This window comes from Bos javanicus, chromosome 21 (genome assembly GCF_032452875.1).
Source record: "Bos javanicus breed banteng chromosome 21, ARS-OSU_banteng_1.0, whole genome shotgun sequence".
In the NCBI taxonomy this organism is placed as follows: Eukaryota; Metazoa; Chordata; class Mammalia; order Artiodactyla; family Bovidae; genus Bos; species Bos javanicus.
The window spans coordinates 31,224,185-31,242,437 of record NC_083888.1 but is presented as its reverse complement, the minus strand read 5'-3'; the positions used below and the strand labels follow the sequence as shown (position 1 = coordinate 31,242,437).

General features: G+C 42.2%; 1 protein-coding gene across 5 annotated transcripts in view; it reads left to right on the top strand.

Annotated features, from left to right (window-relative positions):
* Positions 1-18,253, top strand: part of SCAPER (S-phase cyclin A associated protein in the ER) — a 423,555-nt gene that overhangs the window by 355,060 nt on the left and 50,242 nt on the right. The gene's annotated exons all lie outside the window — the stretch shown is intronic.

The window sequence follows — 18,253 nt, the reverse complement described above, 5'->3', positions numbered from 1 at the left end:
CATATATATATATATATATGCTGTGCTGTGCTTAGTTGCTCAGTCATGTCCGACTCTTTGCGATGCCATGGACTGTAGCCCGCTATGCTCCTCTTTGTCCATAGGGATTCTCCAGGCAAGAATACTGGAGTAGGTTGCCATGCCTTCCTCCAGGGGAATCTTCCCAACCCAGGGATTGAACCCAGGTCTCCCGCATTGCAGGCAGATTCTTCACCCTCTGAGCCACCAGGGAAGCCCAAGACTACTGGAGTGAGTAGCCTATCCCTTCTCCAGGGGATCTTCCCTACCCAGGAATCAAACCCAGGTCTCCAGCTGAGCTACCAGAGAACCCCATAGATATATATATATCTGTATATATATGTGTGTATACATATAGGTATATGTAGGGATATATCAAGAAAGAAACTATTTGAAGCTAATGAAGTCCAATTACTTAAACAAATCTTATACAGCCATGTTCAGTGTACCACAGTGCTAATGTCTCTATTCTTAAAAGAGAATTTGTTTTCAGAAATTAACTTCCTCAACATTTGTTGGTCTGTTCTACATAGGACCTTGATAGTCACCTATTCTTCTTTATTCTTACCCAGTCCCTCCAGCCCCAGTCACATTTCTAGGAAGATTAAGACTGTCTTAGTGTCAAGGAAGTCAAACATGGCCTTTAGTCACTATTACACTTAGTCTGTTCCCTCTAGAAATGTAGCCAGAGCCTACCTTCCAGGGATTTGATGAGAACTCAGGAAGGGGCTATTTGTAGGTCTGTGACCTAGGTAAGTTCCAGTAGCAGCAGTAACAGGGATCCATCCAGGGCATCGGCACCTGCCAGCTTAGAGGCCGCCATGCTGCCCAACTCGCTCTGTGCAGTAGCCTGGCCACTCCCTGGAAGGGATCCTCTCACCCAGAAGACCCTTCCAACACTGGCTCTTTTGTGTACACGCCATTATAAACCTGCCAGCATCTCAAGTCTTTGTCATCTGTACTCTTCCCTTGAATCCAAATGAATGTCACACACAAACACTTCCATATATGGGGTGTTGTGTAGTTTGTGGGCATCAGCGTTCCCTTACACATGGATTCAGTCACTTGAAATCTGTGGGACTTGAAAGAAGCCTAAAGGTCATTCATAGCCACTCATAGATAGGGAAAGCAGCTGAGCCAAAATAATTTGAATTAGGACCCAAGATTCCTCTGCTGGTGTTCCCTCTTACACACATGCCTTTATATTATTCAGAATATGGGAACATACATTTTGTTTCTTTGAAGACTTTCTCAGTTACATATGTGGAGGACAGTGTCCTCTTCTCTTTAACACACACAAACATGTCCTTGTCTAGTAGACAGTGACTGAACATCTGCCTGGGCCAGATCAGATCAGATCAGATCAGTCGCTTAGTCGTGTCCGACTCTTTGCAACCCCATGAATCGCAGCACGCCAGGCCTCCCTGTCCATCACCAACTCCCAGAGTTCACTCAGACTCACGTCCATAGAGTCCGTGATGCCATCCAGCCATCTCATCCTCTGTCGTCCCCTTCTCCTCTTGCCCCCAATCCCTCCCAGCATCAGAGTCTTTTCCAATGAGTCAACTCTTAGCATGAAGTGGCCAAAGTACTGGAGTTTCAGCTTTAGCATCATTCCTTCCAAAGAACACCCAGGGCTGATCTCCTTCAGAATGGACTGGTTGGATCTCCTTGCAGTCCAAGGGACTCTCAAGAGTCTTCTCCAACACCACAGTTCAAAAGCATCAATTCTTCATCGCTCAGCCTTCTTCACAGTCCAACTCTCACATCTGTACATGACCACAGGAAAAACCATAGCCTTGGCTAGACGAACCTTTGTTGGCAAAGTAATGTCTCTGCTTTTGAATATGCTATCTAGGTTGGTCATAACTTTCCTTCCAAGGAGTAAGCGTCTTTTAATTTCATGGCTGCAGTCACCATCTGCAGTGATTTTGGAGCCCCCAAAAATAAAGTCTGACACTGTTGCCACCGTTTCCCCATCTATTTCCCATGAAGTGATGGGACCGGATGCCATGATCTTCGCTTTCTGAATGTTGCGCTTTAAGCCAACTTTTTCACTCTCCACTTTCACTTTCATCAAGAGGCTTTTTAGTTCCTCTTCACTTTCTGCCATAAGTGTGGTGTCATCTGCATATCTGAGGTGATTGATATTTCTCCCGGCAATCTTGATTCCAGCTTGTGTTTCTTCTAGCCCAGCGTTTCTCATGATGTACTCTGCATATAAGTTAAATAAACAGGGTGACAATATACAGCCTTGACGAACTCCTTTTCCTATTTGGAACCAGTCTGTTGTTCTATGTCCAGTTCTAACTGTTGCTTCCTGACCTGCATACAAATTTCTCAAGAGGCAGATCAGATGGTCTGGTGTTCCCATCTCTTTCAGAATTTTCCACAGTTTATTGTGATCCACACAGTCAAAGGCTTTGGCATAGTCAATAAAGCAGAAATAGATGCTTTTCTGGAACTCTCTTGCTTTTTCCATGATCCAGCAGATGTTGGCAATTTGATCTCTGGTTCCTCTGCCTTTTCTAAAACCAGCTTGAACATCAGGAAGTTCACGGTTCACATATTGATGAAGCCTGGCTTGGAGAATTTTGAGCATTACTTTACTCGCGTGTGAGATGAGTGCAATTGTGCGGTAGTTTGAGCATTCTTTGGCATTGCCTTTCTTTGGGATTGGAATGAAAACTGACCTTTTCCAGTCCTGTGGCCACTGCTGAGTTTTCCAAATTTGCTGGCATAAGACTCCAAGCTAAGTACTGAAGCTCCTCAGGGAGCCCAGAGTCTGTCAGAGGGTCAGACTTGTGAATTAATAGCTACAATGTAATAGCTGCAGCAGAAGAGAGGGTGCACAGAAAAGGAAATAAAGCCCTTCCAGAGGAGGTCAAGAAGGGCTTCAGTGACTAATTCGTAAAGGATCCAGAAGACAAGTGGGGGAAAGAATTCATTTGGGAGAAAGGGCATAAGGGTACTGCATGATATAGCAGGTGTTATTGGTACCTGAGGCCTATTAGGCGGTCACCTGCCAGTGACTTCCTGTATTTCACTACCTGGGGATATTCTCTGGACAAGTAGCTGTTTGCTAGAAGTACAGGAGAATTAACACCCAGGAATCACTCTCCAACAATAAATTGGTGGATAACATCCCAGCTCCACCAACCCTCAATGGGACAATCCTGAAGTGTGTTCCTTACAATCTCTCCAAGGGGCCCCTTGGAGAGTGGTAACCTGTTCATTAACACATACTTGATTGACTTTTCTCCCTGCCCTCTTTTCCTTCTCTGCTTCCTCACAGGTAAACATCATACAACCATATCTTTGTTTCAGGGTCTGTTTGGGGGACAACCCAAACTAAGAGTTATGGATATAGAAGACATTGTCTCATGTTCAGTTTGATGTGGTTTATAATAGGGTAACTGTGAAGGGTGGCAGGAGATTAGATATTCAGTGAGCTCCATAAATGTTCACATTTCCAGTATAGGATGATCACTCCTGAAAAGTATAGAAATGGCTGAAATGGCTTGAGTCTAGTAGGCTTGAGCCCACTAGAAGGAGTAGGCTTTTTATTTTATTTTTTAAAATTTATTCATTTCAATTGGATGCTAATTACTTTACAATATTGTAGTGGTTTTGCCATACATTGACATGAATCAGCCATGTGTATATATGTGTTCCCCATCCTGAAGCCCGCTCCCCCTTCCCTCCCCATCCTATCCCTCAGAGTCATCGCAGTGTACCAGCTCCGAGCACCCTGTCTCATGCATCGAACCTGGACTGGCCATCTGTTTCACATATGATAATATACATGTTTCAATGCTATTCTCTCAAATCATCCCACCCTCGCCTTAGGAGTAGGCTTTTTAAATGTTGAGGACCTGTGGAGACAGTGAAAACAGAGAGGAACAGATACAGTGAGGACACAGAATAAATGTAAGTGAGATGACATAAAGCTTGATAACATGGGAGTGTAAAAGGAAATGAGGACTCCAGAGTGACTCCCAGGTTTCTGATGAAATTTTTGAGCAGTAGATGAGATGGTCTCCAAATTGTAGGATATACACCACCATTTTCCATGATTCTAGACACGCCTAAGATTATCCAAGCAGACCAGAGTGTGAGTGTGTGTGCATGCAGGTGTGTGCGTAAAGTTTATGTGTGAAACAGCAGTCCTTATGTGTGTGTCTGTGTGTCTGGGCTTCCCAGATGACACTGCTGGTGGAGAGCCTGCCTGCCAGTGCAGGAGACACAGGAGACGAGGGTTCGACCCCTGGGCCAGGAGGATCCCCTGAAGGGCAGGGCATGCCAACCCATCCCAGTATTCTTGCCTGGAAATCCCACGGACAGAGGAGCTTGGCAGGCTATAGTCCATGGGGTCGCAAAGTGTCCGACACAACTGAAGCAACTTAGCATGCATACACACACACGTGTGTTGTATGTATGCTCATAAAATGAGGTATAATTATTTATATGTACATATACAACTGGATTTTAAATAAGTCAGTGATTAACCCTTAGTAGCTTTTTGTTGTTCAATCACTAAGTCATGTCTGACTCTGCAACCCCATGAACTGCAGCACACCAGACTTCCCTGTCCTTCACTCTCATGTCATGCTCAAACTCATGTCCATTGAGTCAGTGATACCATCCAACTATCTCATCCTCTGTCACCCCCTTCTCTTTTTGCCTTAAATCTTTCCCAGGGCATCAGGGACTTTTCCGATGAATCAGCTCTTCGCATCAGATGGCCAAAGTATTGGAGCTTCAGCTTCAGCACCAGTTCTTACACTGAAATTCCAGGTTTATTTCCTGTAGGATTGACTAGTTTGATCTCCTTGCTGTCCAGGGGACTCTCAAGAGTCCTCTCCAGCACCACAGTTTGAAAACATCAATTCTTTGGCAGTCAACCTTCTTTAGGGTCCAACTCCCACATCCATACATAACTACTGGAAAAACCATAGCTTTGACTATATGGACCTTTGTCAGCAAAGTGATGTTTCTAGTAGTTTTTAAGAATTCTTAATCTGTTTTTTTCCCAGTATAATTTCCTTCCCCAACCTCAAGTTACTCAGCAGATTTCTATTAGTAAGCCTTCTTACGAAAGCAGGTCTAGGTAGTTCCCTGGCTCAATTTATACTCAATTTATTTCTTATACTACTAAGAAATTCTTAGCAGTATCAGTATTATCTGTTTCTGAGGCAGAGAGAAGAATGATCTCTCACTGCTTTTCTTCCTCTGGTCTTTCCGTCTTCCAGCATTTCCTGAGCACTGCCGAGCTACAGGAATACAGGGAGTTTTCCTGTCTCTTCTGATTTGTTTACCTCTAATAGTTAGAGACCATTTTGTACTACTTCCATATCGTCATAGAAATTGTATTTCTAAATTGTGAACTAGAGTGGCCTGTTGAAAGCACTTCAACAGGGTTTCGGCACACGGTCATAGCCGTGCCTGGGGAGAAAGGTAGCGTGGTGGTTGTTCTACAGGAGTAATTCACATAATTCTTGTTTGGGCTGTGTGGAGAAGCCAGCCAGAGCCAGGGTGTTGAGCAGGGCTTGTCCTTAAAGCCCTTTTGTGACCAACAGGAATAAGAGACAAAGGGGAGCCAGAGAAGCCTTCAAAAATTGCCTCTTGTGAACTGGCAGACCTGAGATAATTCCGGACACTGATGGATAGCGCAGGGCTTTGAGTAAACACTCTGCAGTCACCAGTGGCGGCCTTTGTGGTGGTGATTAGAGCAGGTCTGCCTTTGCTCTCCCTCCTATTGTGCCCTTAATCTTCCAATTTTTTCCTAGGTTTTGTGGAAGACAATTTAGGTGTCAGAATGTACTCTGTTAATCTCTGCTTCAGTGTGGGTGGGGGAAGTACTAACTGATTATTTTTGTACCAGGCCTTGGTTTTAGACAATAACTTCCATTTCTTTAGTAAAAATTGAAAGTGCAATCTTCAGGTGAAAAGGATTGATTTTATATTAGGAATACATCAGAATTTTAATATGGGAATTTTTCACCAGCTATAATTTCTTGATCACGTCAACAAACTTCAACAATCTGTAATACAACTTTCTGAAATGCCTGTTTAGCCTTTACTGTTGTCAGTTTTCCATTCTTGGGCCTACAAGAAGTAAAGAAAAGAGGATAGTTTTCAAATCTTGGGGCAGTGACTCAACTGCCATAATTGGCTGAGGCTCCCTGCGGTGCCCTTAAGGTGCTGGCTCCTTAGCTGAACTGATGGGATCAGAACCATAATGAGTAATTACACGTTGCAACCAACACAGGTTTTTAAATGAGTCAGCAATCATTTCTAAATTCATAACTAGGCAAAGTCATATAGCAGGTGGGCCAAGAAGTAGTGGGATTCAAAGTGAAAGAGTTTACAGTCTTTATGACCGCACAGATGAGAGAGAGAAACTTGTAAAAATTAGCTAATTCTGATTGGTTGAAAAAAAAAATGTTCTGAATTCTACAATATTTTTGCACAAAAAGAAGTCTGTTAATATGTGTATTTGTGGTTTTCCAGTTTTATATCTGTAAACGACACTGACAAACAGATTCTAGCCAAGGTCCCTAGAAACCTGGGTCTTAAAAAGATAAGAATGATTTGTAATTTAGCCCATTAATTATGTGGATATAAATGAGTGCTTCTCAAGTGTTTAAGGGTGCTTGAAAACCATTTGTTCGAGCAAAGGTAAACTTTAACTCTGCCTGCCTGAATTATTCATTCATTCATTAGACAAATATTTATATAGTGCTTGCTCTGTGCCAGGCCCCGTGCTAGACTTAGGAGAAAACAAAAATGACTCAGACATTGATCATATCCTCAAGGAGCTGGTAAGCTAGTAAAGAAGAGGTGTATACAAATATCTGTGGTATAAGGTAGAGAGCAATACAGAAGATAGACGATAACATAGAGAAAGCACTCGGCATGCTGCTTGGCACATAGTAATTGCTTAATACATATTGGATTATCATGTCATCATTGACAGAATTCAGACAAGGGAGAGACCACTCTTAGTTGCAGGAATCAGCTGTTTTCTAGAGCAGCTAAATTTTAATCTGGGCCTTTAAAGATAAAAAGGTTTGGAACATTTAGAGTTGAGAAAAACCTAGACAAAGAAAATAGCATAAGCAAAAACATCAAAGCAAAAAAATATGAAGAATGAACCAAGTACGTGCTTCAGCTGGCTTTTGAGATGTATGTAGTAGTGGTTTTAGTACCTCCCAAGCTGTTATGATGTTCAAGTGAGATAATAAATATAAAAATACTGTGTGATATATAAAATGACCTGCTGACTGTGGTGGTGACAGTGGTGTCAATAAAATCCTTTGATCAGGGGATTTCCCTGGTGGTCCAGTGGTTAAGACTCCACATTCCCAGTGCAGGGGGCCCAAGTTTGGTCCCTGGTCAGGAAGCTATTAATAGATCCCATATGCCACAACTAAGAGTTCACAACTAGGACTTCCCTGGTGGCTCAGTCAGTAAAGAATCTGCCCACAATGTGGGAGACCTGGGTTCGATCCCTGGGTTGGGAAGATCCCGTGGAGAAGGGAATGGCAACCCCACTCCAGTATTCTTGCCTTGGAGAATCCCACAGATAGAGGAGCCTGGCGGGCTACAGTGCGTGGGGTCGCAAAGAGTCGGACACAACTGAGCGACTAACACAACAGAACACAAGGGTTCATGTGCTAACAGCTAAAAATCCCGCATGCCACCAAGGGAATAAATAAATCTTTTTTAAAAGCCTTTAATTGGGGCAGTGACCTACTAAGGACCATGTTTGGAAGTTATCATGTGAAAATGTATGGGAGCGGTCACAGAAAGTCTGGGCAAGAGACAAGAGGAATGGAAAAGAAGAGTCCTTTTCAGTCCCTCATGTATGGTGTCACCGGTGTCCCAGGCGTCAGACTCCAGATGTCACCTCTGTCTCATCTGTCTTCCTTGTGAGCCAGCTCTAACCTGCTGTCATGTTCCACCGACTGGAAGGAACCTTACAGTCACCTGAACCCAGTCTTTGGTTCAGATTTTAATCTCTTCAATAACCTTTCTCAGTTTGTATTCGAGTATCTTCATTGACAGGGGACTGGGGGAGCCTATGCAGGCACTGGGCAGTTTTAACGCTTTAAGAGCCTCTCCTTATACCAAGCTGCGATGTGTCCCCAACGCTGCCTTCTAGCACTAGTCTCGCTCACTACTTGGCAACGTTCAGACTGTCCTAACCCCACTCTTCTCCGGCCTCACCCTACCACACACTCTCCTTTGTTTTTCTTCTTGTTCCAGTTACTGTGGCTGTGTAATAGATTACCCCAAAACTTACTGACACGAGACAACAGTCTATCCATCTCACAGATTCTGTGTGTCAGGAATTCCATCAGACGCAGGGAGAATGGCTTTCTTTGTTTCACAGGGTCTGGGCCTCAGTTGGGAGGCTGGAGTCATCTTTGTGCCTGTTCACACACGTCCGCTCTCACCTGTGTCCTCTCCTCTCTGCAGTCTCCTGCCCACTGTTTGCTAGGGGCCTTTCCTTGTGGTCTCTCTGCACAGGCCAACTTGGGCTTCCTCACAGCATGGTGACAGCTTCAAAGGAGGAGCATCCTGACAAAGGAGAGAGCCAAGTAGAAACCATGTCATGTTTTATGACCTAGGTCAGGGGTCATGCAGTATCCCACCGCTGAGTTCACTTTAGCAAAGCGGCGACAGAGTCCCACCCAGCTTCAAAGGGAAGAGAAATAGACTTCCATCTGTTTGTGGGGAATATAAAGGTTCTAGAAGAGCATATGATACCAGAAATACTGCTGTGGCCATGTTTGAAACATACAGGCGGCCACATTCCAGCCTGCCCTGGAGACCAGTGTTCCCAGTGTCCTGTTCTCATCTGTACTCTTGCCTCTTTGCGCTCTCATGCGCACGGTTATCACCCTTCTCTTGGTATCTTTAGCCACTGCCCTCAGAAGAAAAGGCTTGCTAGTATTGGGAGATGGGAATTGAAGTAAATACAATAGAATTAAGCAAGTGGAACTAAAGGAAATAACACTCGTTGAACACCGTTTACGTGCCCCAGGTGAAGGGCACCTCGTGAGTTATCTCCCAGCACTCCTCACGCTGTCCAGGGGGTCATTACAGCCTCTAGACTTCCAAGGAAGAGTGACCATCCCCATCCTTCAGGTTTGGAAAGTGAGAAGAATACAGGAATCTCTGGACTGTCTCTATATTCACAATTAAGCAAATGTTAGTAGAGAGATTTCTAAGAGATCTATCCCAGCTGGTAATAAAGCAGTAGTTGACTTGTAAGGACAGAAGGATTATCGCCTCATTGCTACGATTCACACTGTGTGTCTACTGTGTGCTAGGCACTATCCCAGAAAAAGGGGGCTGTCTTGGCCTGACCCACAGGGCCAGCATTTAGGGGCAGCCTTCACTGGCCACAACTCCCAAAGGGGATAGGATATGATGAAGGAAGTCTGTCAGTATGTATGCAGGCTCACCAGACTTAGCGTAGCAGAATCAGTCTGGGATACACTTGCAGCTGAACCCACACTGATTCTAGGACTCTGGGGAGCAGGATCTCAAGAGGAAGATCCTTTTATCGAGTTGCGTTGAAGAGCATGGGTTTGGGAGTCAGAGAAATATGAATGCTGGTCCTGCTCTCCGAGCTCTGTGACAAGTGACAGATTCTTTAGCTTCTCAATGCCTATTTCCTCACATTATAAACATGAATTTTGCTAATTCTTCTTCAAAGAGTGGGACAAGGAAGGGGGCAGACAGGACTAACATGTTTGTCAGCCTGACCTCCTGCCCAAGGTAGCTTTTATATATGCATTTATTATACCCCAACCTGTTCCAAAAAGAATTGAGTTGGGTTACGGAGTATGTGTGTCTTTTTATTCATATGTGAAATAGATCTCCAGTCCAGGTTTGATGCATGAGGCAGGGTGCTCAGGGCTGGTGCACTGGGATGACCCTGAGGGATGGGATGGGGAGGCAGGTCGGAGGGAGGGTCAGGATGGGGAACACATGTACACCCATGGCTGATTTATGTAAATGTATGGCAAAAACCACCACAATATTGTAAAGTAATTAGCCTCCAATTAAAATTTTAAAAAATAATTTTAAAAAATTAAAGAATTATAATAAAAGATAATAGGGAAAAGTAAGTTAAGCCAGAGCAAGTAAAATTAAGGCATAAACTGTATTCATAAACAAGGCCCTGATAGACATTTCCTCTTGGAATTCCTACTTGCAGTTTCTTCCAGGAACTGATATTTAATATGTCAGATTCTAAGCTCATTGGCTTTCATCCAAAGTTGGCTCTTTTTCCTCCTGATTACCTTATGCTTCTCATGATTCTAGTCATATGAACAGATTTTAGGACCCCAAACCTTTATTATTTTTAACTTCTGTCTTTTGCAATCCAATCCTATCCTATATAATTGAATAAAAATAAAAATTAAAAAATTCTTGCTTCAGACATGTGAGAAGGCCCCTATTATTTATACCTATGACTTGATATCTGTCTGCTTCTAATTCACTATATCTTTGTCCTGAGTATGTCTTCAAATGTAAAGATTCCCTTAAGGAGAGAGACTAAATATCCTAGCAGCTCCCCTTTGGGCACCTAGCACCTGGGCTAGAAACAAAATAAGAAGCTGGGAAATAGCCATGACTGGCAGTGTTAGTAAATACCAGTGTGTACTAAGGACCGACACCAGGGCTCCATTTCCTGCACCCATTCTTAACATCTAAAGAAGAGTTGCCCATGTCTCACGTTCTTCTCCCTGTAAGGTAAGAAGGAGACATCCAAGTCCTTCATGCCTTCGGTATACCTTGCTAAAACCAGTTCTCTCCCTCTCTCTGTCTCTGTCTCTCTCTCCTCCATTGCTTTAGCAAATCTTTATTAATTGCTATTTACTGACCAAGAAGAGATAAGAAAGCCTTCTTCAGTGATCAATGCAAAGAAATAGAGGAAAACAACAGAATGGGAAAGACTAGAGATCTCTTCAAGAAAATCAGAGATACCAAAGGAACATTTCATGCAAAGATGGGCTCGATAAAGGACAGAAATGGTATGGACCTAACAGAAGCAGAAGATATTAAGAAGAGATGGCAAGAATACACAGAAGAACTGTACAAATAGGATCTTCACGACCCAGATAATCACGATGGTGTGATCACTGACCTAGAGCCAGACATCCTGGAATGTGAAGTCAAGTGGGCCTTAGAAAGCATCACTACGAACAAAGCTAGTGGAGGTGATGGAATTCCAGGGGAGCTATTCCAAATCCTGAAAGATGATACTGTGAAAGTGCTGCACTCAATATGCCAGCAAATTTGGAAAACTCAGCAGTGGCCACAGGACTGGAAAAGGTCAGTTTTCATTCCAATCCCAAAGAAAGGCAATGCCAAAGAATGTTCAAACTACTGCACAATTGCACTCAACTCACACGTGAGTAAAGTAATGCTCAAAATTCTCCAAGCCAGGCTTCAGCAATATGTGAACCGTGAACTTCCTGATGTTCAAGCTGGTTTTAGAAAAGGCAGAGGAACCAGAGATCAAATTGCCAACATCTGCTGGATCATGGAAAAAGCAAGCGAGTTCCAGAAAAATATCTATTTCTGCTTTGTTGACTATGCCAAAGCCTTTGACTGTGTGGATCACAATAAACTGTGGAAAATTCTTCAAGAGATGGGAATACCAGACCACCTGATCTGCCTCTTGAGAAATTTGTATGCAGGTCAGGAAGCAACAGTTAGAACTGGACATGGAACAACAGACTGGTTCCAAATAGGAAAAGGAGTACGTCAAGGCTGTATATTGTCACCCTGTTTATTTAACATATATGCAGAGTACATCATGAGAAACGCTGGACTGGAAGAAACACAAGCTGGAATCAAGATTGCCGGGAGAAATATCAATACCCTCAGATATGCAGATGACACCACACTTATGGCAGAAAGTGAAGAGGAACTCAAAAGCCTCTTGATGAAAGTGAAAGTGGAGAGTGAAAAAGTTGGCTTAAGGCTCAACATTCAGAAAACAAAGATCATGGCATCCGGTCCCATCACTTCATGGGAAATAGATGGGGAAACAGTGGAAACAGTGTCAGACTTTATTTTTTGGGGCTCCAAAATCACTGCAGATGGTGACTGCAGCCATGAAATTAAAAGACGCTTACTCCTTGGAAGGAAAGTTATGACCAACCTAGATAGCATATTCAAAAGCAGAGACATTACTTTGCCAACAAAGGTTCGTCTAGTCAAGGCTATGGTTTTTCCTGTGGTCATGTATGGATGTGAGAGTTGGACTGTGAAGAAGGCTGAGCACTGAAGAATTGATGCTTTTGAACTGTGGTGTTGGAGAAGACTCTTGAGAGTCCCTTGGACTGCAAGGAGATCCAACCAGTCCATTCTGAAGGAGATCAGCCCTGGGATTTCTTTGGAAGGAATGATGCTAAAGCTGAAACTCCAGTCCTTTGGCCACCTCATGCGAAGAGTTGACTCGTTGGAAAAGAGTCTGATGCTGGGAGGGGTTGGGGGCAAGAGGAGAAGGGGATGACAGAGGATGAGATGGCTGGATGGCATCACTGACTCGATGGACATGAGTCTGGGTGAACTCCGGGAGTTGGTGATGGACAGGGAGGCCTGGCGTGCTGCGATTCATGGGGTCGTAAAGAGTTGGACACGACTGAGCGACTGATCTGATCTGATTTACTGACCATTTATGTGCCAGACATTTATCAAGGTATTAGGGATCCAGTGGTGAACAGAATACTCACTCTATGGAGCTTGCAGTCTAACAGGAGAAAAAGATGACAAACCAGTAGATGAGTAAGATAATTTCAGCTAGTGATAGTGATACGAGAAAATAGAGCAGAGTAGCACAGCAGAGTGACTTGTGTAGATGGAGTGGTCAGGGGAGGCTTCTCTGGGAAGGTGATACTGAAGCTAAGAAGGAGCCAACTCTGTAAAGACTGAAGGGAAGAGTATTCCAGTTGAGCAGAACAGGAAGTTGATGACTCCCAGCATCTGAAGTGGGTGTGTACCAGAAGCAGAGAAGGCAGTGTGCTGGAATTTGATGAGCAAGAATGTGCTAGATGAAGTCAGAGAGTAAGGGCCAAGAGATGAGAACAGAGAGTGAAAATTTGGCTTTTATTCCAAGTGTGGTAGGAAACCACTGGAGGATTTTAAGCAAGAGAGCAGCATGATCTGATTGTTTTAAAAGTAATGAGTTTTTACTCTGTGTAGAATGAATTATAGGGGAGAGAGTGGAAGCAGGAAAGATCGGTTAGGAGTGTACCACATCATGCAACCCAGATATGACATTGTCCCCTCCCAGTTACTCACCCAGAAGAAATAATTGCTTTCTTTTGGCAACACAGCAGAGCCTCTGACAGAGCTCCTTCAGCCTAACTGCTAAATACTAAAGATTAGAGAAGCCCAAAATGCCAACTAAACTAGCCAAAATCAGCACAGGACCCTTTTGTGTTTACAGTCAGTATGAGAACTGAGGATAGAGAGGTCAGAACTGTCCCATCTGAGAAGCATTCTTGCACAGCAACCTTAGCATATAGTTCCAAGATCTAGGACCATATGCTGTTGTCTGTCATCCGGAGCCTACCACCTTCTCACCTCATGGGCTCCTCCCTGCCCTTTCTCCATTTATCTTTGGTTGTCCCCAGACTGTCCTGAGCTCATCACCATCTTATTTTGAACTTTCTCGGGCCTCCATTCAGACCTCTGCCAGAGGCCAGAGTTTCTTCTGATGGGCCTCCCCCTTTACCTTCCATTCTCGCTGGTGTCCTCCTGGTCTCACCCTTACTCCAGCATGTTTTAGTTTGTTGATCGCAAACCACAAGAATGGCTACCTATCTGTTTTCATCGTCTGGCACTTCTCTTCCCGAAAGGGTTTCCTTCTCAAAAGTTCCTCTTTGAATGAAATTGAAATTCATAACCAGATGAAACTCTTCCCAAGTATAAACCAGTCTCCCCTATCTAATATTCTCACTCTTTAATTGCTCATATATTTTTCCTCTTCTCTAACCAAATGTCTAGACCATCTTACAGCATTTAAACATGTATCTTTTCCACTTTGAGTTTTCTCTTGCTCTCGTATCTCCACTAAGTCATCCTCATTCCCTTCTACAGGGCTCCAAATTAGATGTACATTAAACAAGTTATTTTCTCCCTGTAGCGTATACATAACATAGTGTGTGGGAGAGGGGGGAGACTATAATTTTCAAAGTAGATTCACCTCTGTTATAACAGCCCAGAACTGAACAGAATCTTAGACATCATCCTGTCCAATGCCCAGCCAAGTTCTGATGCCACAGCCCTCTGCCACTTCAGTGAATGTGTTCCTCTGCTTATTGCAGAATCATTAAGAAAGTACTACCTCATCAACAGCCCATTTAACACTTGAGTGTTCTAATTGTTAGAAGATTTTCTGTAAGTTTAATATCTACTTTTGGGTAACATCTCTCCTCTGGGATCATAAATAACAGTGTAATACCTCTTCACTTTGAAGATAACCTTTATAGCCCCCAGTTCTGAAATGAATTTCCCACTCCTTCCGATTTTCCTCAGATGACATTGTTTCATGTACTTTGACCACAGAAATCACTTTTCTTGGGAACTTGGTGATGCACCAGTGTCCTGAACGTGGTGCTGCACCAGTTGCTAGAACCAGTGCTCCCAGAGTGGTTGTTGAGTGCAGCGCAACTGGTTAAACCTTCCTTGTCGCATATGCTGTACTCCTGTTAGCTCAGTCAAAACTGAATTATATTCGTTGGTAATCAGGCAAGACTGTTTCTTCATTTCTATACAACTAATATGCTAAGTCTTTTTCCCCCATTTATAGTTGAAAACTATATTCCAGTCCCCTGTCCCTCTTCCCATCCTGAACATATGCAGTTAGTTTTTATAATCTAAAAATAGTATTTAATAGTCATTTCTATAAATTTTACCTTTCTTAGTCCTTATTTTTAATTAACCTTTTTTTTATTTATTACTTCCTTCTCCTTGACACTATCTTCACTTTGCTTCTAGAACATCACACTTCTTGCTTTTCCTCCTACCTGACTGGTGTCTGTTTTTCAGTTTTCTTTGCTGATTTAGTCTCATCTTCCCAACTTCTACATGTTGGAATGCCCTACAGCTCAATTCTCAGGCTAATTTATGTTCACTCACCAGATAAACTGGCTTTAAATGCCATCTGTGTGTTGATGACTCCCAAACATCTCAAGCCCAGATCATTCCTCTGAATTCAGACTTGTATATTTATTCACTTATTCAACAAATGTCTACTGAGTGGCCACTCTATGTCAGATACTGTTCTAAGCCTTAGGGATAAGATATACAGAATTCCCTACCCTTGGGAAGCTCATTTTATTCCAACCCAGTATCTTCACTTATGTTTAATAGGCACCTTGAATTTAACATGTTTACAGCTAAGCTCCTCATTGTCCTTCCCAGACATTCTCTATCCACTGTCTTCCCTGTCTCTGTAAATAGCTGCCACATTCGCTGAAAATCACTGATCCATTTTGCACTCCTCTTTTTCTCATATTTATGTCCAATCTATCAGGAAATCATTTTGCCTTTCCTTTCTGAAGATTTTCAGAATCTACTCACTTCTTAGCACATCCATGGCTACCATCCTGGTTCATCCACCATGATTTCTCACTTAGATGATTGAAAAAGTCTCCTAATTGGCCTCTCTGCTTCTGCCTTGGCTCTTCTAAAAACTTTAACCAATTATCTCTAGTGATTATTTTTAAGCCAAAGTCATACTGCATCACCCCTCTGCTCAAAACTTTACAATGACTTTCTGTCTCATGCAGGTAAACCCTTATAATGTCCTTACAATGGTCTGCAAGCCCCTACCTGATCTTTTTCCTGTTTCTTCTCTGACCTCTTCCACCCTTGTTCTTCTGCTTGCTCAACCAGGTATAGCCACACTGGCCTTATTGCTGTTTCTTGAATATGTCGTGCATGCTCCTGGCTCCAGGCCTTGGGACTTGATCCTCCTCTCCCTAAAACACCCTTATTCCAGGTATCCACATGGTTTCCTTCCTCACTTTCTGTAGAATTCTGTTTACGTAACACTTTAGAAAGGACTTCCCCAACCACTCTGTATAAAATAGCATCACACACATCTTGATTCGTCACCTACATCTTCATTCCCTACATATCTGCTGCTCCTTTACAGCACTTAGCACACCTGACATGCTATATTTATTTGTTCATTGTATCTCCTGTACTAAAAGGTAAGCTTTATGAGAAAAAGAACATAGATTTTACTACTGAATCCTAGTGCCTATAAAAGTGCTTGCCACAAAATAGGTCCTCAAAATATTTGTTGAATAAATGAATTATGAATGAATAGGCCCACTGTGGTAGGCAGAATAATGCCCCTCCAGAATATTCTACCCCAAAGCAAAATACACATTCTTCTCAAATGTACATGTGACATTTTCCCAGGTTGAATACATGTTAGGCCACTAGTTAAGTCTCAGTAGACTAGACATCATACAAAATCTCTTCTCTGACCATAACAGCGTGAAGTAAGAAATCAATAATAGAAATAAAACTAGAAGACTCACAGACTTGTGGAAATTAAACAAAACACTCATAAACAACAAATGGTTTAAGGAATAAATCACAAGGGAGCTTTGAAAATACTTAAGAGAGGAATGAAAACAAAAACATAACATATCAAAACTTAAAGCCTAAATCAACTGACAAAATGGCAGTAGAGTGTCTGCATGGATACAGAAATAAAACCCACATATATACTGTTTACAAGAAACTCACTTCAGATCTAAAAATACACACAGAGTGTAAGTGAGAAGTTGGATAAAGGTCTTCCATGCAAATGGAAATCAAAAGATAAATGAGGTAGAAATACTCATACTAAACAAAATAGACTTTAAAACAGACTGTAAAAAATAAATAAATAAAACAGACTGTAATAAGAGACAGAGGACTATTACACTGATCAAGGATCAATCCAAGAAGATATAACAATTGTAAGTATATATGCATCAAACATAGTAGCTCCTAAATACATAAAGCAAATGTTAAAAGACATAAAGGTGGGGGGGCTTCCCTGATGGTCCATTGATTAAGAATTCGCCTGCCAGGACAGAGGATATAGGTTCGATCTCTGGTCTGAGAAGATCCCACATGCCATGAGCAACGAAGCCCATGACCACAACACTGAGCCTGTATGCCACAACTGCTGAAGCCCACATACCCGAGAGCCCATGCTTCACAACAGGAAAAAAAAAAAGGCACTGCAATGAGAAGCCCATTCATTACAACTAGGACCCAGAGCAGCCAAAAATTTTTAAATAAATAAAAATTAAAGACATATAGGGAGAAATTGACAATACCACAATAATAGTCAGAAACTTTAATATCCCACTTACATCGATGGACAGGTCATCCAGACCAAAAATCAATAAGGAAACACTAGCCTTAAATGATACATAGACCATATGGACTTAACAGATATATTTAAGAGTCCATCCAAAAGCAGCAGAGTACACATTCTTTTAAAGTGCACATGGAACATTCTCCAGGATAGATTGCCTGCTAGGCCATAAAAAAAGTCTCAGTAAATTTAAGAAAATTGAAATCATATCAAGCATCTTTTCCAACCACAACTCCATGAAACTAGAAATCAATTACAAGAAAACTGTAAAAATTACAAACACGTAAGGCCAAACAGTGTGCTACCAAACTGCCAGTTACAGTAAACAAAACATTATGTCACTGCTACGAAAACAGACATAGCTCGATGAAACAAAAATCAGCCCGTACACTTCTGGTCAATTAATCTACGATAAAAGAAGCAAGAATATTCAAGGGTGAAAAAACAGTCTCTTAAATAAATGATGTGGTGAAAACTGGACAGCTGCATGTTAAAGAATGAAATTAGAGCATTTTTTCACATAATATGCAAAAAACTCAAAATGAATTAAAGACCTGTTCTAAATGTGAAACCCAAAACCATCAAACTCCTAGAAGAAAACAAGCAGAATACTCTGACATAATTCTAATATATTGGGGATCTGACTCCTGAGGCAAAGAGAATAAAAACAAAAATAAGCAAATAAGATCTAATTAAACTTAAAAGCTTTTACACAGCAATGGAAACCATTGACAAAATAAAAAGACAACCTTTTGAATGGGAGAAAAGTTTTGCAATTCATATGACTGATAAGGGGTTAATATCCAAAATATA